Source organism: Pinus tabuliformis, chromosome 2_1 (genome assembly GCF_031772625.1).
Source record: "Pinus tabuliformis cultivar Carrire ecotype Pingquan chromosome 2_1, CPIR1, whole genome shotgun sequence".
NCBI lineage: Eukaryota > Viridiplantae > Streptophyta > Pinopsida > Pinales > Pinaceae > Pinus > Pinus tabuliformis.
Window position 1 is genome coordinate 55,410,584 of NC_142299.1, and position 20,828 is coordinate 55,431,411.

The following is a 20,828-nucleotide window of genomic DNA, read 5'->3' on the forward strand; positions in this document are numbered from 1 at the left end:
TCCATCTCTGGCATTTCGTTGAATCTCTTCTTGTACCAAGCTGGGTCACAATCGCTCCCACTTTGGTAGTTTCTCCCTCCCATTACCTGGGTCCTGGTAACTGTACCATCTCTTGGAAAGTCCTAGAAGTGCTAGGATCACCAAATCATCTTCATAAACAATAATCCCGACAGTTCCAAGCCCATCCCGACATTGGGTGAACTTGGTTAAGTTCTTCGAAATAGATTCTCACTTCCCCATCTTGATATTTCTAAGTTTGTTCTTTAGTGCTAGCATCCTATGGTCAATTCTATTTTGAAAAAAGTCCGTTAATGCCTTCCACACTAAAAATGAAGTTTCCTTACCATGGAGATTCAATATGATATGATCTCCAACGTCTTCTAGGATAATCCTTCTCTCTTTAATCCACGCACTTTCTGCATTCAACCAGATATTTAGCATCTGATGTTGGAGGCTTCATAATATCATGATCTATGTATTCCTTCAGCTCGTTGTCTTCCGTCACTACCTCCATCTTGTTCTTCCAAGATATGTAATTTGAGTTTCCCTCTAGGGCATACTCAATTCTCAAACCGTAGAATGACATATTGCTGACTCTGAAGTATGAACTTGAAAATTCGATTTCACGTGCACAACAAACTCAAATTCTCCCCTTCTATAATGTATTCAACTCTGATACCATGTATATTTTTACTATGTAGATTCAACAACTTAGGTGATACGCTAAAACATAAGACAAGAATCTACTCTACTCATCAGCGAAAACAAAAATTAATTGATGAAAACACTAAGAAGAAAGGAATAATTTCAATCACACATAACACAATATTTTTCTGGGGAAAGCAAGGGGAAGAAACTGCTCAAAACTCCTACTATTGATATTTCATTAACCATAAGATTTGAGAATAAAATACAATTCTTGTTCAACCCCGAACAATTCATGCACAAGTACAATCTATCTCTCTTCTTCACAAACCTACTCAAACCATCACTTAACCAAATATATTACCTACCAAGCCCCAACTTCCTTGCACAAGTATCGAGAGAATTAGCCCATATTTAATTGGGAAATTCCCTCTCCATAACTGCACAATCCATCCATAGGCCTTCAACTGATTGCAAGCACCATCTGTACAACTCGAAGAATTATACCATTGATAGTACAATGTCCCTTAACTCTAATCTCAACTCAGTCTTCCTCATAATTGACATGCATGATTTATTTATGAGTGAATCTTTAGTTAATTGGTGGAGCAATGAAGTTGCACTAAATCTTGTCCCCACCACTATACCTCCTACTAGTTCCTCCAACTATTTGAACTATTTTAACTAACTATAACTTACTTAGACCGAGTTAATTAATTACAACTCAAAAGAACTCAACTTGGACCCCTAAAATTTAGCAATCACTCTACATGACTCTAGATAGAATTCCAATTCAAATTTACTGAGTGAACTATGTCAATTAACTTAGCTAACTATTACAAGTTACTATGAGAATAGAATTTCAATTTAATTCCTAATTTAATTCAAGGACAGATTAAATTAGGATTCTTTGTTGCTATTTTTAACACTCCCTCTCAACAAGAAAGGGATTATCTGCTACCCCAATCCTTCCTCTGTGAAACTCGAATTTACATCTTGACAAGGCCTTTGTCAAAATATCTGCATCATGTTCCTCTGTGGGAATGCACTCCAACAACATAATTCTACTCTGCATGCAATCTTTGTTGAGATTGCAACAAGATGATGGAGCTTAGTGAAAAGAGTCGCCTTCACTAAGTGGGCCCGCAGGCTATTTTTGGCGCAAGTCTATTTTTAGACTATGTCTATTTTTAGACATATGGATCATGTCTATGGATTGCAGGTTGCTGTTTATGGATGATTGGTCAAGTTGGGAAAAATAGATGGACTTCTATTTTTGATGAAAGTGTGAGTGATCACAGTGTGAGTGATCAAAGTCTATTTTTAGACTGGCTGTCAAAAATAGAAAAGTCAAATATTATTATCTCATAATAATATTTGGACTATAAACTTAATCTTATTCTCTTAGAGCACTTCAATTTGAGCTACAGAGGTGGCACATGCAGCTGTCAGAAGGAAATAGGCTTTTCTTATGAGTCAGTTGAGTTGTTGCATGCATGACTTCAGTTAGAACTCAATCAGTTGAGTTTGGTGGAGTTGATTGTGGAGTTGATGGAGTTGTGTTCAGTTTAGCTTTGTTAAATTGGTTGTATTTAGTCTAACTGGCAAATAGACTAGAGATGAGTTGGGTGAATTAGCTATTAATTAATTCACAAGTTATTAACTCATAATACAACTAATGAATACATCAGTTAACTCAGTTGCATGTCAGTGCATGTTCAGTTCAACAGGAACAGGTGGTAGAGAATCAGATTGCTATCAGTTGTGACTATAGTTGTGCACCAGATCTTGCACAATCAAGGGATTGAGTATGCCAATGAGTTTGCTCACGTATTTTCCCACATTATAGCTTGTGCTCACGTCCAACAAAATGTGAGTGACTATTTTGCAGGTGAAAAACGAGTTTGGTAAGCCATTCTCATCAGTTCTTGAGCAGGTATTGAGCAGTGGAGGCAGGCAAGCAGTGGAAGAGATTTGGAGATCAGATCTGAGCTGTATTGTGTGTAACAGAGGTGGAGATACTTGTGAGAAGTATTATGCTGTGTAATGTTACATGACTCAATCATTAATATACAGATAGTTGGGGTTTTTAGCGAGATGCTTTCCCCGGGATACATACTGTGTTAATGTGTGAATGCTCTTGATGTTTTATTGTTATTGATGCTGCTATATTGATGATCAACGTAGAGGAGCTTATGTATTGTGTATGTTTTCCGTAATAGTACATGATCAGGATAATCTCCATTGAATATGTGTTAAATTATTCAAAATTTCTACATGGTATCAGAGCTGCTTGATTTGTAGAAGATATTTTTACAGGATATCAAGCGAGGATTGATCATCAGATCTACTATTCAGGAAGTGTTTACATTCTAATTCTTCAGGCAGAGTCTGTAATCGGGCCAGGTAGCCTCTGGATTCATCCTTCCTTTGGAAGGTGAAATATCTGGTAAAAGCCCATACAGTCAATCTCTGTACGAGAAATATTTTGTTCTCACGAATTCTAGATCGGAAGCAGTTGAGTTGGTTGCTGGTGGAAATCGAATTTGTAGTAGTGTTGTTGAAAATGTCTTTCAACGGATTGCAAATGTTATTCCAAAGCAAGAGCGACCTGGCACTCAAGGATAAACTTAGAAACAATAAAGGTGAGAATGGATCTTCATCAAAGGTATCTGATGAAGAGAATTGTGCTTTGGCTGCCAAAGCAAAGAAAGGGAAGAACAAGAAAGCTTCTCATTCCAGTGCGAAAGGTAAGAAGCAGGACATGTCCAAGGTGAAGTGTTTTCACTGTCACCAGCACGGACACTATGCCACTAATTGTCCGCAGAAGAAGAAGAACAAGCAGGCTGTTGGATCTTCAGCAGGAGAGGCTCTAGCCTCACAGTTTGAGCTTGATTTTTCATTGATTGCATGCTTGGTTTCAAGTGTGATGGGATCAGTGTGGTTCTTGGACAGTGGTGCATCTTTTCACATGACGGGAGATAGAGATTTGTTCTCCGATCTGGAGGACAAAGATCTTGGAGTGCACATCGAGATGGGCGATGATGGTAGATACAGTGCGACCGGTATCGGTACCATTTCCTTTGAGAGGGAGTCTGGTAAACCCTTTGTATTGAAGGAAGTCATGCATGTTCCAGGATTGAAGAAGAATCTCATCTCAGTGGCGATGTTAGAAGACAAGGGGTATGATGTTGTTTTCAGCGAGGGAAAGGCCTTCCTGCGCAGCAAGACAACTGGTGAGACCCGAAAGATAGGGGTTCGAGTGAGGAACCTTTATCAGTTGCATGTAGATGGATGCGCAGCAATGGCAGGCAAGGCAGAAGGATTGGTGAGCCGGGATGATGGCGAGTTGTGGCACAGGAGATTGGGTCACCTTCACCATGGAGCCTTGAAGATACTGCAGCAGATCACTACAGGGCTTCCTAAAGGCACACTTGCGCAGTCAGATCAGTGCAAGGGGTGTACTTTGGGGAAGTTTGTGAAAGCCACCTTTCACGAGAAGGATTGTCGCGCCACGACGATCCTTGAGAGAATTCACACAGACGTGTGTGGACCTTTCTCAGTTGATTCGACAGCAAAACACAGGTATTATGTGATTTTTGTTGATGATTTCTCTCGTAAGTGCTGGATCTTCTTCATGCAGAAGAAGAGCGAGACATATTCAAAGTTCTGTGAATTCAAAGCACTGGTCGAGAAGGAGTCGGGGAAGAAGGTGAAGGCTCTTAGGAGCGATAATGGTGGTGAATACATCTCGGACGAGTTCAAGGATTTTTGCAAGACAGAAGGGATTCGTAGAGAGCTCATAGCTCCCCATAACCCACAGTAGAACGGGGTAGCTGAGTGGAAGAACAGAACGATTGTGGGTGCTGCACGGGCAATGTTGCATGATTAGGGCCTACCCCTTCACTTGTGGGCGGAAGCATGCAATACAGCAGTTTATGTGCAGAACCGTTGTCCTCATAGGATACTTGGCATGAGTACACCTGAGGAGACTTATTCTGGTAAGAAGCCTGATCTTTCTCATTTGAGGATTTTTGGTGCTAACGTTTACATGCATGTGACGAAGGATGCCAGGAAGAAGTTGGAGCCGACCGCAGAGGTTGGGATATTTGTGGGGTACACTGATACGCCCCACAACTATCGTGTGTATTTGCCAGACAGTGGTAAAACTGTTGTGCGACGGGATATAAAATTTCAGGAGGAGAAAGCCATGAAGTGTTCGCTTGAGAGGGAGCTACACTTGCATGCAGATGAGGAGCTATTAGTTCCTACGGATGAGCTTAAGGACGTGGATCAGCCACAGGATGAGGTTCATGGAGTGGAAGAGACCACTCATGCAGCGCCAACCATCAGAGGGCGAAAGCGCTTGACAGAAGCTGAGCGACTGGCTCAAGATGCACAGAAAGTTGTAGGACCACCTACAACCCAACGCAGGCAGAGACAGTCACCTGATCGGTACACTGGATACATGGCTCTTATGAGCAAGTGTGTTGTGACTGAGCCATCCTCTTTCGAGGAAGCTGTGGAGGATCCCGCATGGGTAGACGCCATGGTGGAAGAGTATGATTCTATTGTCAGAAACAGTGCATGGGAGATTGTTCCTAGATCGGAAGGGAAATCAGTGGTGGGTTCGAGATGGATCTACAAAGTTAAGCAGGCAGCTGATGGGAGTGTGGAGAAGTACAAGGCAAGATTTGTTGCCCGAGGCTTTTCACAGATCGAGGGGATCGATTATGAGGAGACCTTTGCACCTGTCGCAAGGTATTCTTCCATACGGACGATTCTTGCTCTCTCATCGCAGATGGGATGGCACATTCATCAGATGGATGTGAAGACTGCGTTCCTCAACGGAGTCATTGAGGAGGAGGTGTACATTGAGCAACCCGAAGGCTTTGAAGTCTTTAGCAGCGAGTTGCATGTGTGCAGGCTCAAGAGAGCGTTGTATGGGTTGAAGCAAGCACCACGTGCTTGGTACACATGGATAGACAGCTATTTCATAGGACTTGGATTCTCCAAGAGCGAGGTGGATCCGAACCTATACCAGATTGTGGTGGAGGGTAAGTTGCTTATCATTGTACTGTATGTTGATGATTTGATTCTAACGGGTGATGAGCTGTTGATACTGTCATGCAAGAAGGATCTTGCTACAGAGTTTGAGATGAAGGATTTGGGCCTCCTTCACTATTTCCTGGGATTGGAAATATGGCAGCGCAGTGGTGGACTGTTTGTTTCTCAGGGCAAGTATGCTCGGGAGATACTGGAGAAGTTCAACATGCATGGCTGCAAGCCTGTTGATACTCCTCTTCCTGGAGGTTGGAGGAAGGAGGATGCCACTTCGGGAGAAGAAGTGGATGCCACTGTTTATCGACAGTTGGTGGGGTCGCTGATGTATTTGGTCAATACACGACCTGATATATGCTATGCAGTTAACCAGCTTTCACAAGCTATGGTTAAGCCTACCAAGCTCTTCTGGAAGGCGGGCAAGCATGTATTGCGCTACTTGAGAGGCACATCGGGATATGGTTTGTGGTACAGACAGGAGGATGAGGTGAAGCTATGTGGCTTCACGGATGCAGATTGGGCAGGGAGCCCAACAGACAGAAAGAGCACATCAGGAGGGGTCTTCAGTATTGGATCGACAACAGTTTCTTAGTACAGCAGGAAACAGAGATCCGTGGCACTCATTTCAGCGGAGGCCGAGTATATGGTAGCAAGTTTGGCTGCATGCGAGGCTATATGGATGAGGAAGATCCTAGTTGGTTTGTTCGGTTCTCATTTGGATCCTACTGTGATTTACTGTGATAACCAGAGTTGCATTAAACTCTCGGCTAATCCTATATTTCATGATAGATCTAAACATATTGACATCAGGTACCATCATATCAGAGATTGTGTGCAGCGGAGGATCATGTTACTTTCGTACATTCCAACGGAGGATCAGGATGTTGATATTCTGACGAAGGCTCTCACCAGGAGCAAATTCGAGTACCACCGAGGCAGGATAGGGGTTGCTGATAATCCATATCTTGTCGAGAGGGAGTGTTGAGATTGCAAAAAGATGATGGAGCTTAGTGAAAAGAGTCGCCTTCACTAAGTGGGCCCGCAGGCTATTTTTGGCGCAAGTCTATTTTTAGACTATGTCTATTTTTAGACATATGGATCATGTCTATGGATTGCAGGTTGTTGTTTATGGATGATTGGTCAAGTTGGGAAAAATAGATGGACTTCTATTTTTGATGAAAGTGTGAGTGATCACAGTGTGAGTGATCAAAGTCTATTTTTAGACTGGCTGTCAAAAATAGAAAAGTCAAATATTATTATCTCATAATAATATTTGGACTATAAACTTAATCTTATTCTCTTAGAGCACTTCAGTTTGAGCTACAGAGGTGGCACATGCAGCTGTCAGAAGGAAATACACTTTTCTTATGAGTCAGTTGAGTTGTTGCATGCATGACTTCAGTTAGAACTCAATCAGTTGAGTTTGGTGGAGTTGATTGTGGAGTTGATGGAGTTGTGTTCAGTTTAGCTTTGTTAAACTGGTTGTATTTAGTCTAACTGGCAAATATACTAGAGATGAGTTGGGTGAATTAGTTATTAATTAATTCACAAGTTATTAACTCATAATACAACTAATGAATACATCAGTTAACTCAGTTGCATGTCAGTGCATATTCAATTCAACAGGGACAGGTGGTAGAGAATCAGATTGCTATCAGTTGTGACTATAGTTGTGCACCAGATCTTGCACAATCAAGGGATTGAGTATGCCAATGAGTTTGCTCACGTATTTTCCCACATTATAGCTTGTGCTCACGTCCAACAAAATGTGAGTGACTATTTTGCAGGTGAAAAATGAGTTTGGTAAGCCATTCTCATCAGTTCTTGAGCAGGTATTGAGCAGTGGAGGCAGGCAAGCAGTGGAAGAGATTTGGAGATCAGATCTGAGCTGTATTGTGTGTAACAGAGGTGGAGATACTTGTGAGAAGTATTATGCTGTGTAATGTTACATGACTCAATCATTAATATACAGATAGTTGGGGTTTTTAGCGAGATGCTTTCCCCGGGATACATACTGTGTTAATGTGTGAATGCTCTTGATGTTTTATTGTTATTGATGCTGCTATATTGATGATCAACGTAGAGGAGCTTATGTATTGTGTATGTTTTCCGCAATAGTACATGATCAGGATAATCTCCATTGAATATGTGTTAAATTATTCAAAATTTCTACAATCTTGAAGATGATGATACAAGATATCAATATGATTGGACTGATCATGAAAAACTATATTCTCTTATAGTTTGATACAACTCTAATTGTCATAATAAATCATCGTTGGCTCCATTTGCTGACCAAACAAACCAACCAAAATCTTCCTCATCCAAATAGCCTCACAAGTTGCTTGACTAACAGCCATGTACTCTGCTTCTGCTGAGCTGAGTGCAACTGATCATTGTTTTCTGATGTACCAAGAAACAACTTCGGACCCAATATTGAAGATCCCACTTGATGTGCTCTTCTTGTCAGATGGACTCCCTACCTAATCTACATTGGTGAAGCCTTGAAGCTTCACTCCCTCTGTCTCTTTGTACCAGATACCATACTGAGTACGTCCTCTGAGATATCTCAGCACATGTTTGGTTGCCTTCCAATACAACTTGGTCAGCTTAACCATTGCTTGAATAAGTTAGTAAAATGAATAACACATGTTTGGTCATGTGTTCACCAAATACATGAGTGAACCTATAAGCTGCCTATAAATAGTAGCCTCCACTACTTCACCAGAAGTAGCATCCTCCTTCCTCTAGTTACCATCTAGGGAAGTCTCCATGGGTTTACTGCTCTCCATGTGGAACTTCTTGAGTATCTCGTTGGCATACTTTCGCTGAGAGACAAACAGTTCCTCACCACCTTTCCATACTTCCATCCCCAAAAAGTAGTGCATGAGCCCCAAGTCCTTCATTTCAAACTATCTTGCAAAATCCTCTTTGAAAGAATTGATCAACTTATCATTACCTATAAGAATCAAATCGTCGAAATATAAAACAATAATCAACAATTTCAACCACAATATGGTAAAGTTTCACATCTGATTCACTTTTTGTGAAGCCCAACCCAGGGAAATAGCTATCGATCCTTGTGTACGAAGCACGGGGTGGTTATTTCAATCCATACAACACTCACTTGAGTCAGAACACATGGGAATCTTTGTTGTAGGTTTCAAATCCTTCAAGCTACTCAATATACACATCTTCCTCAATCATGTCATTGAGGAATGTTGTCTTTACATCCATCTGATATATCTTCCATCCCATCTGCCCTGACAGTGCTAGAATGGACCTGATTGATTAGTACCTTGCAACAAGATCAAAAGTCTCATCGTAATCAATCCCTGCCACCTAAGAAAACTCTCTGGCCAAAATCCTAGCCTTGTGTTTCTCCACACTACCATACATTGCTTGCTTTACCTTATAAATCCATCTAGAACTCACCATTGACTTGTCTATTATTCTTGGGACCACATCCCAAACATTATTCCTAACAATGGATTCATACTCCTCAACCATGGAATCAACCCAAACTTATTTTTTCACTTCTTCCTCAAAAGAGGATGGCTCAATCTCTACACATCCTCTCATCAAATCCATATAGCCAGTGTACCTCTCCGGTGACCTACTCTGCCTGCATTGTGATGTGGGTACTCCCACATTCTCTCTAGCATCATGCAATAACCTGTTAGCCTCTCTGGTGCACTTTCTCCCATCTCTGGAATACTCTGCATCAGTGGGTGTCTCCACTCCCTGCTCCTTTGCATGTGGATGCTCCACATCATCCTAAAGTTCCTCCTTAGGAGCTAAATTCTCCTCAACCACATGTAGTTGAAGCTCACTCTCAAGGGAACATCTCATGGCCTTCTCTTCATAGAATTTTACATCTCCTCGAACCACTATCATTCTGTTGGTTGGTAAGTACACGCGATAGTTATGAGGTGTATCAATGTACCGCACAAATATGCCCAAATTTGTTGTTGGCTCTAGATTTTTCCATGAATATTTGGTAACATGGAAGTAGAATGATGAACCAAAGATCTTGAACTATGCCACATTTGGTTTCTTCAATAAAAAATCCTCTTCCGGTGTACTCATCTCGAGAATTTGATGAGGGTTTTTTTATGAAAATAAATAGTTGTGTTGCATGGTTCACACCACAAGAGTAATGGTAGGCCCTGATCATACAACATCACTCGTGTTGATCCCACAATACTCTTGTTCTTCCTTTCAGCTACCCCATTCTGTTGTGGGTAATGAGGTGTTATCAACTCTTGTCGAATGCCTTCTAATGCATAGAAGTTTTTGAACTCATTCGATACATACTCTCCAGTGTTAACACTCCTCAGAGCTTTAACTTTCATCCCAATATCTTTCTTGAAAAGTTCTTTAAATTCACAAAACTTAGCAAAAGTCTGATCTTTCTTCTGCATGAAGAAGATCCAACACTTACGAGAAAAATCATCAACAAATATCACATAATACCTGTTGTACCTTAAGAAACCAATTTCTTGGCTGTAGAGAAATTGTGCTTAAGACATTAATAAATATTATTTATTGTCACTTATTGTTTGTTGTGTTCTCAAATGAAGTACTTGGAAAACTTGGTCTTTAACCCTTAACACATGTATGACTAGAACATCTCAGAATGCCATATGTTGCTAGATATAAATGATGAGTGAAGAAAGCTTGAAGGAGAAGTTAAAGATAATATGTTGGTTTTTCACAAAAACTGCTATCTGTAACTTAGGAGAATTATGAAAATGAGAACTGAATAATAGACAATATGCTACTTAACACAGAAACTACTATCTGTGACTCTTGGAGAAGTTAAAGATAATATGCTAGTCTTTCAAAAAAACTATTATCTGTAACTTAGAAAGGAAGGTGGAAACTTCAAATGTAGGAGCGCTCTTTTAAGGAATTTTAACTTTATCTACATAAGAAAATAAAGACCTGCAACTTCATTACTATTCTTGAAAGAAGAAAACATAACATGACACATGACAAAGAAGGTTACAAAATTATACCCGAAAACTCATGGAAACTTCTGATTCTTCATTAATCACTGATGATATCAGGAATACAGTGGCCTAGCCTCTGGGTTCTCCAAAATTCGAACCACCCCCCTCTTTTCTGTAAATTTTCCTCCTTTTATACATTTGTGAAATAATTGTTTATCTTTGAAATTGTCAAACTACTAAACTGTTTCTCTAACTATCTGAAGTAAGAATTATTACAAAATATTACCCAGAGGGTAAAGACATCTGAAAGAACAGAAAATAACAGAAAATAACTAAACATAGAAGATGACAATGCTGGCTTTCAGCTCTATTAATCGACTCTTGAGTTCCTCTATGGATGCTTTAATAACGCTTAATCCATTTAAATTGTAATTAACTGCATTAAACTTTGACTTGTGCGTAGACTTGGGTTCACATATATATTGGATGCGCTTATATTGCCAAAACACAAAGAAAACATGCCCAACTACCTTCCTCTTCAGATTCGGCTTTAACGTTGATTTTTCCTTTTACATAACAAAATTAATGCAAAGCACGCAAAAGTGGAATTGAAAGAAAATTAATCTAGTTTAATAACTCCATTGGATCCAGAATCCCATCGCATATCACAATCGGCACTTTCCACTGTTATATCAATGTAATGTTGAACTTATGTATAAATCCTTCATATTTGCGCTATTTATATTATAGCTCTTTTATAATAGAAATACACCATGAACATGCCTTTTCCACTTTTAATTGCACAACTATTGAGGCATACCTTTATCGTAATCGCAATCGGTGCTTTCAGTGGTGTATTAACCCAATCCTAACAATTTGCGATATGGAAGACCCGACAATAGTATAAAACATGGCATATATAATATTAGGTCCGGCCATCGCATATTGCAATCGGCGGAACCATATATATATATATATATATATATATATATACACATACATATAAATGTTATGTAATGGTCGTGGACCCGACGGGAGAATTAAACATAACATATGTAATATTGGGTCCGACCATCGCATATCGCAATCGGCGGAACCCATATACCCAAACCTTAACAATTTGTGATACGGCGGACCCGCCACATTTATAAATGTGATATATGTATGTTTTCAGGTTCGGCCAGGGGTAATATCATATAAGTGCCACTGCGATTTGTGATTGCGATTTGATTGTATCGCAACCAAAGCATCGCCCTTATCACTTGTTTCTCTTTATTTTTTCCAATACGTAATGTGCTTTCCTATATATATATATATATCTATATATATATATATATATATATATATATATATATATATATAGATATATATATATATCTATATATATATATATATATATATATATATATATATATATAGATATATATATTCAAATGTGTTTTCATATACTTTTGATATGTAATTACCACAAGCAAAATAATTTTACTTTTAGACTTTGCGGGGTAGAGAATATAAAGGGCTTCATTGAGGTTGAACCCCCTTAATGATTTTAGGCCACATATTGTGATAAAATTGATAAATAAGGCTTAAATCACAATATAAGCTACAACAATACCTATGCTTGGTTGTGGATGCTATCGAGAATGTTCCACACACATTTGAGTGAACTTGATTAAGGGTCTCCTGTTTTCGACTGTCTTTGTCATGAAAGGAAACTTAGGTGTACTTCCCCAATGTACTCCCTTTGCATGTGTCTACTTGCTCTAGTGTACCCTTGGGAAGACCGGTAGAATTTTTTTGCATGATCTTCAAAGCGCCATGGTGCAAGTGACCCAACCTCCTATGCCACAACTCACTGATATCTCATCTCTGCACATTCTTTGCCTTAGTGCTCAAGGTAGCACAATATTCTACCTCCAACTTGTAGAGGTTCTTCACTCGAACCCCTACCCTCTTCACCTATCCTATGGCTATGTGACGAAGGAACACCTTTCCCTTATTAAATATCAAATCATAGCCTCTATCCTCCAACACGACAATGTAAACCAAATTCATATTCAAACCTGTAACATACATAACATATGGAAAAGTGAGGGGAGAACCAAACTCCCTCTAAAAGGTAATTGTACCGATCTTGGTTGTGCTATACCTCCCATCATCACCCATCTCGATATGCATCTGGAGATCCTTCTCCTCCAAGTTACTGAAGATCTCTTTGTTGCTAGTCATGTGGAAAGAAGATCCACTATACTACCCATCATTGATGACACCATACAAGCGATGAGGGTAAAATCCAATTCAATCTATGAAGCAAGATCCTCAGTTGTCATTCCTCCTAGGGGCTTATTACTGGCCTTCTTATGTGGAAACTTTGTGGAAAAATGTCCCAACTCATGACAGTGAAAACACTTGATTTTCGACATGTCCTTCTCGTCGCTCTGACAAGAATATGATTTGGAATGGGATAATTGTGCTAGCTCTTGGGAAGTCCTAGAAGTGTTAGGCTCAGCAGATTGTCATCAAAAGTAGTAATTATGACACTTCCAAGCTCATCCTGACATTGGGTGAACTTGGTTAATTACTTCAGAATAGAGTTTCCCTTCTCCATCTTGATCTTTCTGAGTTTTTCCTTCAATGCTAGCTTCTTGTGGTCACTTCTATTTTGAAATAGGTTCGTCAATTCCTTCCACATTGCAAATAGATTTTCCTTACCGTGGAGATTCGAGACAATATGATCTTGAACTCATTCTAGGATAATCTTTCTCTCTTTTGCCACACACTTTCTCCATTCATCCAGATCCTTAGCTTCAGATGTTGGAGGCTTCGAAATATCATGATCTATGAATTCCTTCAGACCGTTACATTCTAGCACTACCTCCATCCTGTCCTTCCAAGCTATGTAATTCAAGCTTCCCTCCAGGGCATACTCAAGTCTCAAATTGTAGAATGACATATTGCTAACTCTAAAGTATGAACCTGCAAATTCGATTTCAACTACACAACAAACTCGAATTCTTCTCTTCTATAATGTATTTAGATTTGATACCATGTATATTTTTACTTTGTAGATTCAAAAACTTATGTGATATGCTAAAACATAAGACAATAATCTACTCTACTCATCAGCGGAAACAAAAATGGATCGATGAAAATACTAAGAATAAAAGGAAGAATCACAATCGCACATAACACAATATTTTTCTAGGGAAAGAAATTGCTCAAAACCCTGACTATCTATATTTCATTAACCATAAGATCTAAGACGAAAATACAATGTTTGTTCAACCCCAAACAATTCCTGCACAAGTACAATCTATCTCTCTACTTCACAAACTACCTCAAGGCAACACTTAGCCAATTCTACTGCCTACTAAGCCCCTACTTCATTGCAACACTGAGCCAATTATGTTGCCTGCTAAGCCCCTACTTCATTGTGCACTTCCTGAAAGATTCAGCCCATATTTAATTGGGAAATTCTCTATCCATAATTGCGCAATCCATCCATAGGTCCTCAACTGAGTGCATGCACCATCTGTACAACTCGGAAAATTATACAACTGATAGTACACTGCCCCTTAACTCTAATCTCAACTAGGTCTTCCTCATAATTGATATGCATGAGTTATTTATTAGTTAATCGTCAGTTAATTGGTGGAGCAGTGAAGTTGCACTAAAGCTAATCCCCACTACTAGACCTCCTACTAGTTCCTCCAATTGTTTGAACTAGTTTAACTTACTATAACTCTGTTACACTAAGCTAATTAATTACAACTCAAAAGAACTCAATCTGGACCCCTAAAATTTAGGAATCACTCTACATGAATCTAGATAGACTTCCAATTTGAATTTAATGAGCCAACTAAGTCAAATTAACTTAGTTAACTATTACAAGTTACTATGAGAATAGAATTTCGATTTGATTCCTAATTTAATTCATGGAAAAATTAAATTAGGATTTCTTGTTGCTATTTTAACACTCCCTCTCAACAAGAAAGGGATTGTCTGCTACCCAAATCCTGCCTCTGTGAAACTCGAATTTTCATCTTAACAAGGCCTTTGTCAAAATGTTTTCATCCTATTTGTCTGTGGGAATGTACTCCAACAACATAATTCTCCACTATACACAATCTTGAAGATGATGATACTGAATATCAATATGCTTGGACCTATCATGAAAAACTAGATTCACAGAGAGTTTGATACAACTATTATTATCATAGTAAATCAATGTTGGATCCATTTGCTAACCAAACACATCAACCAGAATCTTCCTCATCCAAATAGCCTCACAATTTGCTTGACTAGCATCCATGTAATCTACTTCTGTTGAACTGAGTGCCATTGATCTTTGTTTCATGTTTTACAAAGAAATAGTTTTTGACCCAATACTAACGATCCCACCTAATGTGCTCTTACTATCGGATGGTCTCCCTGCCCAATCTACATTGGTGAAGCCTTGAAGCTTCACACCCTTTGTCTGTTTGTATGAAATACCATACTAAGTAGCTCCTCTGAGGTATCTCAATAAATGTTTGGCTTCCTTCTGATACATCCTGGTCAGCTTAACCATTGCTTGACTAAGTTGTTTAACTGCATAACACATGTTGGTCACGTTTTCACCAAATACATGAGTGAACCCACAAGCTACCTATAAATAGTAGCCTCCACTACTTCACCAGAAATAGCATCCTCCTTCCTTCAATTACCAGTTAGAGGAGTCTCCATGGGTTTACTACTCTCCATGTGGAACTTCTTGAGTATCCCTAGGAGACAAATAGTTCCTCACCACCTTTCCATACTTCCATTGCCAGAAAGTAGTGGATAAGCCCCAAGTCCTTCATTTCAAACTCTCTTGCAAGATGCTCTTTGCAATACTTGATCAGCTTATCATCACCTGTCAGAATCAAATGGTCGACATATAAAAAATAATCTACAATTTACCTTCAACCACAATATAGTAAACATTTTCATCTGCTTCACTTTTGTTGAAGCCCAACGCGGTGAAATAACTATCGATCCTGGTGTACCAAGCACGAGGTGCTTGTTTCAGTCCATACAATGCTTGCTTGAGTCGAAACACATGCAACTCTTTGCTGAAGGTCTCATCCTTTAGGCTTCTCAATATACACCTCTTCCTCAATCATGTCATTGAGGAACGTTGTCTTTACATCCATCTGATGGATCTTCCATCCGATCTGCACAGACAATGCTAGAATGGGCTTGATTGATGAGTACCTTACAATAGGAGAAAAATCCTCATCATAATCAATCCCCTCCACCTGAGAAAACCCTTTGGCCACAAACCTGGCCTTGTTTTTTCTCAACACTACCATCCACTACTTGCTTTACCTTGTAAATCCATTTTGAACTCACCACTGACTTGTCTACCGATGTTGGGACCACATCCCAAACACTATTCCTAACAATGGAGTCATACTTATCAACCATGGCATCAACCCAAAATGATTGTTGGACTACTTCCTCAAAATATGATGGCTCAATCTCTACACCTCTGACATCAGAGTCATGTAGCTAGTGTACCTCTTTGGTGACCTCCTCTATGTGCACTATGATGTGGGTGCTCCCACATTCTCTCTAGCATCATGCAATAACCTGTTAGCTTCTTTGGTGCACTTTCTCCCATCTTTGGAAGACTCTGCATAAGTGGGTGTCTCCATTCCCTGATCCTCTACATGTCGATGCTCCACATCATCCTAAGGTTCCTCCTTAGGAGCTAAAATCTCCTCAACTGCATGTAGTTGAAGCTCCCTCTCAAGGGAACATCTCATGGCCTTCTCTTCATCAAATTTTACATCTCTGCGAACCACTTTCATCGTGTTGGTTGGCAGGTACACCTGATAGTTGTGAGGTGTATCAATGTACCCCAAAAATATGCCCAACTATGTTGTTGGCTCTAGATTTTTCCCTGCATCTTTGGTAACATGGCAGTAGACTAATGAACCAAAGATCCTAAAGTGTGCCACACCTTGTTTCTTCCCTAAAAAAGCCTCTTTTCGTGTACTCATCCTGAGAATTCGATGAGGGCTTCTATTATGAAAATGAATAGCTATGTTGCATGCTTAAGCCCACAAGTGTAATGGTAGGCCCTGATCATGCAACATCGCCCATGCTGCTCCCACAATAATCTTGTTCTTACTTTCAACCACCCCATTCTATTATGGGTTATGAGATGTTATCAACTCCTATCGAATGCCTTATGATGCACATTAGTTTTTGAACTCATTCGACACACACTCTCCACCGTTATCACCCCTAAGAGCTTTAAATTTCCTGCCAATATATTTCTCGAAAAGTGCTTTAAATTCCCAAAACTTAGGAAAAGTCCATTCTTTCTTTTACATGAAGAATATCCAACACTTACAAGAAAATCATCAACAAATATCACATAATACCAGTGCTTGGTTGTGGATTCTTTCGAGGATGGTCCACACACATCTAAGTGAACTCAATCAAGTATCACCTGTGCTCAACTATCTTTTTCATGAAAGGAATCTTTGGTGTACTTCCCTAATGTACACCCTTTTCATGTGTCCAGTTGCTCTTGTGTACCCTTGGGAAGACCAGTAGAAATTTGTTTCGTGATATTCAAAGCGCCATGGTGCAAGTGACCCAACCTCCTATGCATAAATTCACCGATATCTCGGCTTTACACCTTTTCTACTTTAGTGCTCAAGGAAACACAATCTTATACCTCCAACTTGTGTTGGCATTATGATACAGTTTTGGCACTATGACACAGGTGTTGTCCTTGATGGCAACTCACTTAGATGATAGATCACAATTTAGACCCACAGAATGAAGAAAGAGAAGTATACGTAGGTTCCCCATTGACCAAGTCGCGTGTACATGCGTGTTCGCAGACCAAAAGGCGTGTATAGCGTACACACGCACTTTCACGGAATGAAAGGCATGTACATGTTGGAAACTTAGTTTTGGTCCATGGTATTTTGATCCATGGTATTGGTCCAAGGTATCTTGTCCGAAGTATTGACCCTAGGTATTTGGTCCAAGGTATTGATTCTAAGTGTTTTTGGACCATGGTATTGAGTAAGGCCTAAGACTATAAAAGGAAGAGAAGATCATTAGGCAAGGGCACTCAAGGATTGAATATCTGATGAAGAACAAGATCCAGATTACAGGTTATTCGGTTATGGTGCATATTTGGATCTGAATCAAGGATGAACCTGAGCGCTTGATGAAGGATAAGTTCTATTGATGGGTCAAGATCTTAAAGCTTGAAGAGAAGTAACTTTGTGTGGTTTTTATCTTTTATCTGAATAACTGGCACATGTTGTAATCTGTAAATATGTGATCTGGGTATAACTGATGTCTGGAATTGTTGTAAAGTTTATCATTTATAGATTTGTACGCATGTTCACTTTAGCAAAGGCGCGTATACACGCGACTTCTGCATATCAAAACAACGTATACATCTTAAATTTGATTTGTAGATCTGTACACAGGTCCGCCTTGAGAAAAAAACATATGTACGCAGGTTCGACACATTGAAGTAGTGTATACCTCATAAAATATGCTTTAGCTACTTCTGTTTGTTGTTGTAGTGTTCTGGGTTCTGGCTTGGGTTTTGGTTACAGTATTCTGAGAAGTGATTGATTGATTCATTTTTGGTTGGTGTAAAGGAGATTGGTTGATGTAGATATATTTGACGTTTGATTGATGTTATTGATGGATCCAGTCTGAAAATTTATGAAACGTGGTCCCTGGAAGAAAATAGAAGGTTGTAGCCTTCTGTAGGTCAGCACCTACGTACTAGTAAACACATCAGCTAGTACAAGAGCTAGGGGGTTGTAGCTCCCTTCTAGGAGAAGCTGGAGAACAAGAGAAAGTTGTAGCCTTCTGTAGGTAGAAGCCTGTGTATTGGTATAAGACTTCACCAGCACAAAAATTGCAAAAGAAGATTCTTATTAAAAAGGAAGATAGAGAAAATTGCAGCAAGTGGTTTTCACCCACATTGGGTTTCCACCTTATATCTTGTGTTCATGTGTGTGATTATCTGTTTTGTTTTTACTACACCTGGTTACTATTTATATGGTTCTAATGTATAGATTAAAGATCAACATATGATGAATTAACTAAATTATAATTTTGCAGGGTATACGCTAGTTGCCTTAAGTACTATCGCATATACACGCAAGTTTCATTAACTGAAGTAGCGTATATGAATCTGATTATGGAAATGAAATATTATTGACTTGATAATACTGATTCACCCCCCTCTCAGTATTATTTCCAACAATTGGTATCAGAGCAGGTCCTTTAGAAGAAGCTTGATCGCTTGAAAGAAGATCTATCATCATGAGTAACTACGAAAGAGAGGGATCCATTAGACCACTAAGCAACTTTGTTTATTGGAAGGTAAGAACCATAGCCTATCTTCAATCTCTTGGAACAGATGTCTGGGAAATCGTGGAAGGAGGATATACATTTCCATTAGCAATTCCTACAGATACGGCAGGTAAAAAGCAATATGAAACCAATTCCAAGGCTGTCAATACATTATTGGGGAGTCTGTCACAATCAGAATTTGTCAAAGTTATGTAGCTCAAGACCACCAAAGAAATATGGGACAAGATCATTCTAAGCCATGAAGGAGACAATCAGGTAAAACGTGCAAAACTGCAATCTCTCAGAATTCAATATGAAACTCTCAAAATGCACACTGATGAAAGTATAGCTAGTTACTTCTTACGTATAGATGAGATTGTTAACTGCATGAATAACTTGGGTGAAGAGATAAAATAAGTTACTTTAGTTGAAAATGTTTTAATATCCTTGTCTACTAAGTTTGAATCAAAAGTTTCTGCCATAGAAGAAAAGCAGGATCTTCAGAATATTACTATGACACAGCGGCATGGAATCTTAACTACTTTCGAAATGAGAAAAGGAGGTCCATCAGATATGAGATAAGCCGTATTCAAAGCTCCAAGAAGAGAAGAACTCAATGAATCAAGACATATTTCAGAAGAAGAGGAAGAAGCAAACTTTGTCAAGAACCTTCAACGAGGTTCTGGAAGATTCAAAGGTAAACTACCTTTCAAATGTTTTGCTTGTCGAAGAGTTGGTCATTATGCTACCAAATTTCCTCATAAAGATAAGCTTGATAAAGGTAAGGAAACAACAAAATGGAATAGAAAACAAAGTGTAAGTAAGAAGAGCTACTATACGCATGAAGGTAGCAACGGTTTTCAAATAGTGATGAAGATAATAATGACTATAGACTTCTAATGGCTTTTGAAGATGATGAGTTTTTGGATGCTTTAGATGAAGATGATCTTTATGAAGAAATATCTAAACTCAAAATGTGTTTAGAAGAAAATAATATGATTATAGATACTTTGACATTCCAACTTGCTAAAAGAGAAAAACACAATGAAAAACTAGAATGTGAAATTTTGGGTCTAAGGAAAGATATTGAGAAAACAAAAGCTCTCAATCTTAGATTTTCTAAAGGATCAGAAAATTTAGATGAAATTATCAAAGTGCAGTGTTCTCCTCTGATAAAGACAGGTCTTGGATATACTGAAGAAGCATCTTAAGCACAAAAGTCGTCAACCTCCACTAAAAGCTATCTTGATGCAGCAAAGAGCAGTGAATAGTTTGACAATTGTTAGCAAAGACATAAATAAAATCACCAAGTAAATTGGGTTCAATCTACTTCAAGGATGAATAGAAGCTAATACCAACCTCAGGTAAATCATACTCAATCTACTTCAAAAATGAATGTCACTGGAAACTATAATCACTAGGTGAGTAGATTCGATAATCGCAGGAACTTCTTTAATGGCCAATGTTTTTCATGTCATAACTTTCGATACAAAGCTGCTCAATGTGTTGCTTACAAGACCATCATGACTAGAGAAGCACGGAATCAAAGGAATGTGACAGGGATCATGAAAAATACCTACAATAACTTTTTGCTTCTTGAAAATGAAATAGAATGCTCTATATGTAACAACTTCGATCATGAAGATTCTAAATGCAAGAGTAAATTTCAGCAAACATCTCAAAAGGAGAAAAATTCATTGAGTCCCAAAATATGGAGAAAGAAAGAACCACAAACAGAAAGATGTGGCATAGCCTTGTATGCAGAAGGACAAGAAAATCAGTGGTACATTGACAGTGGAT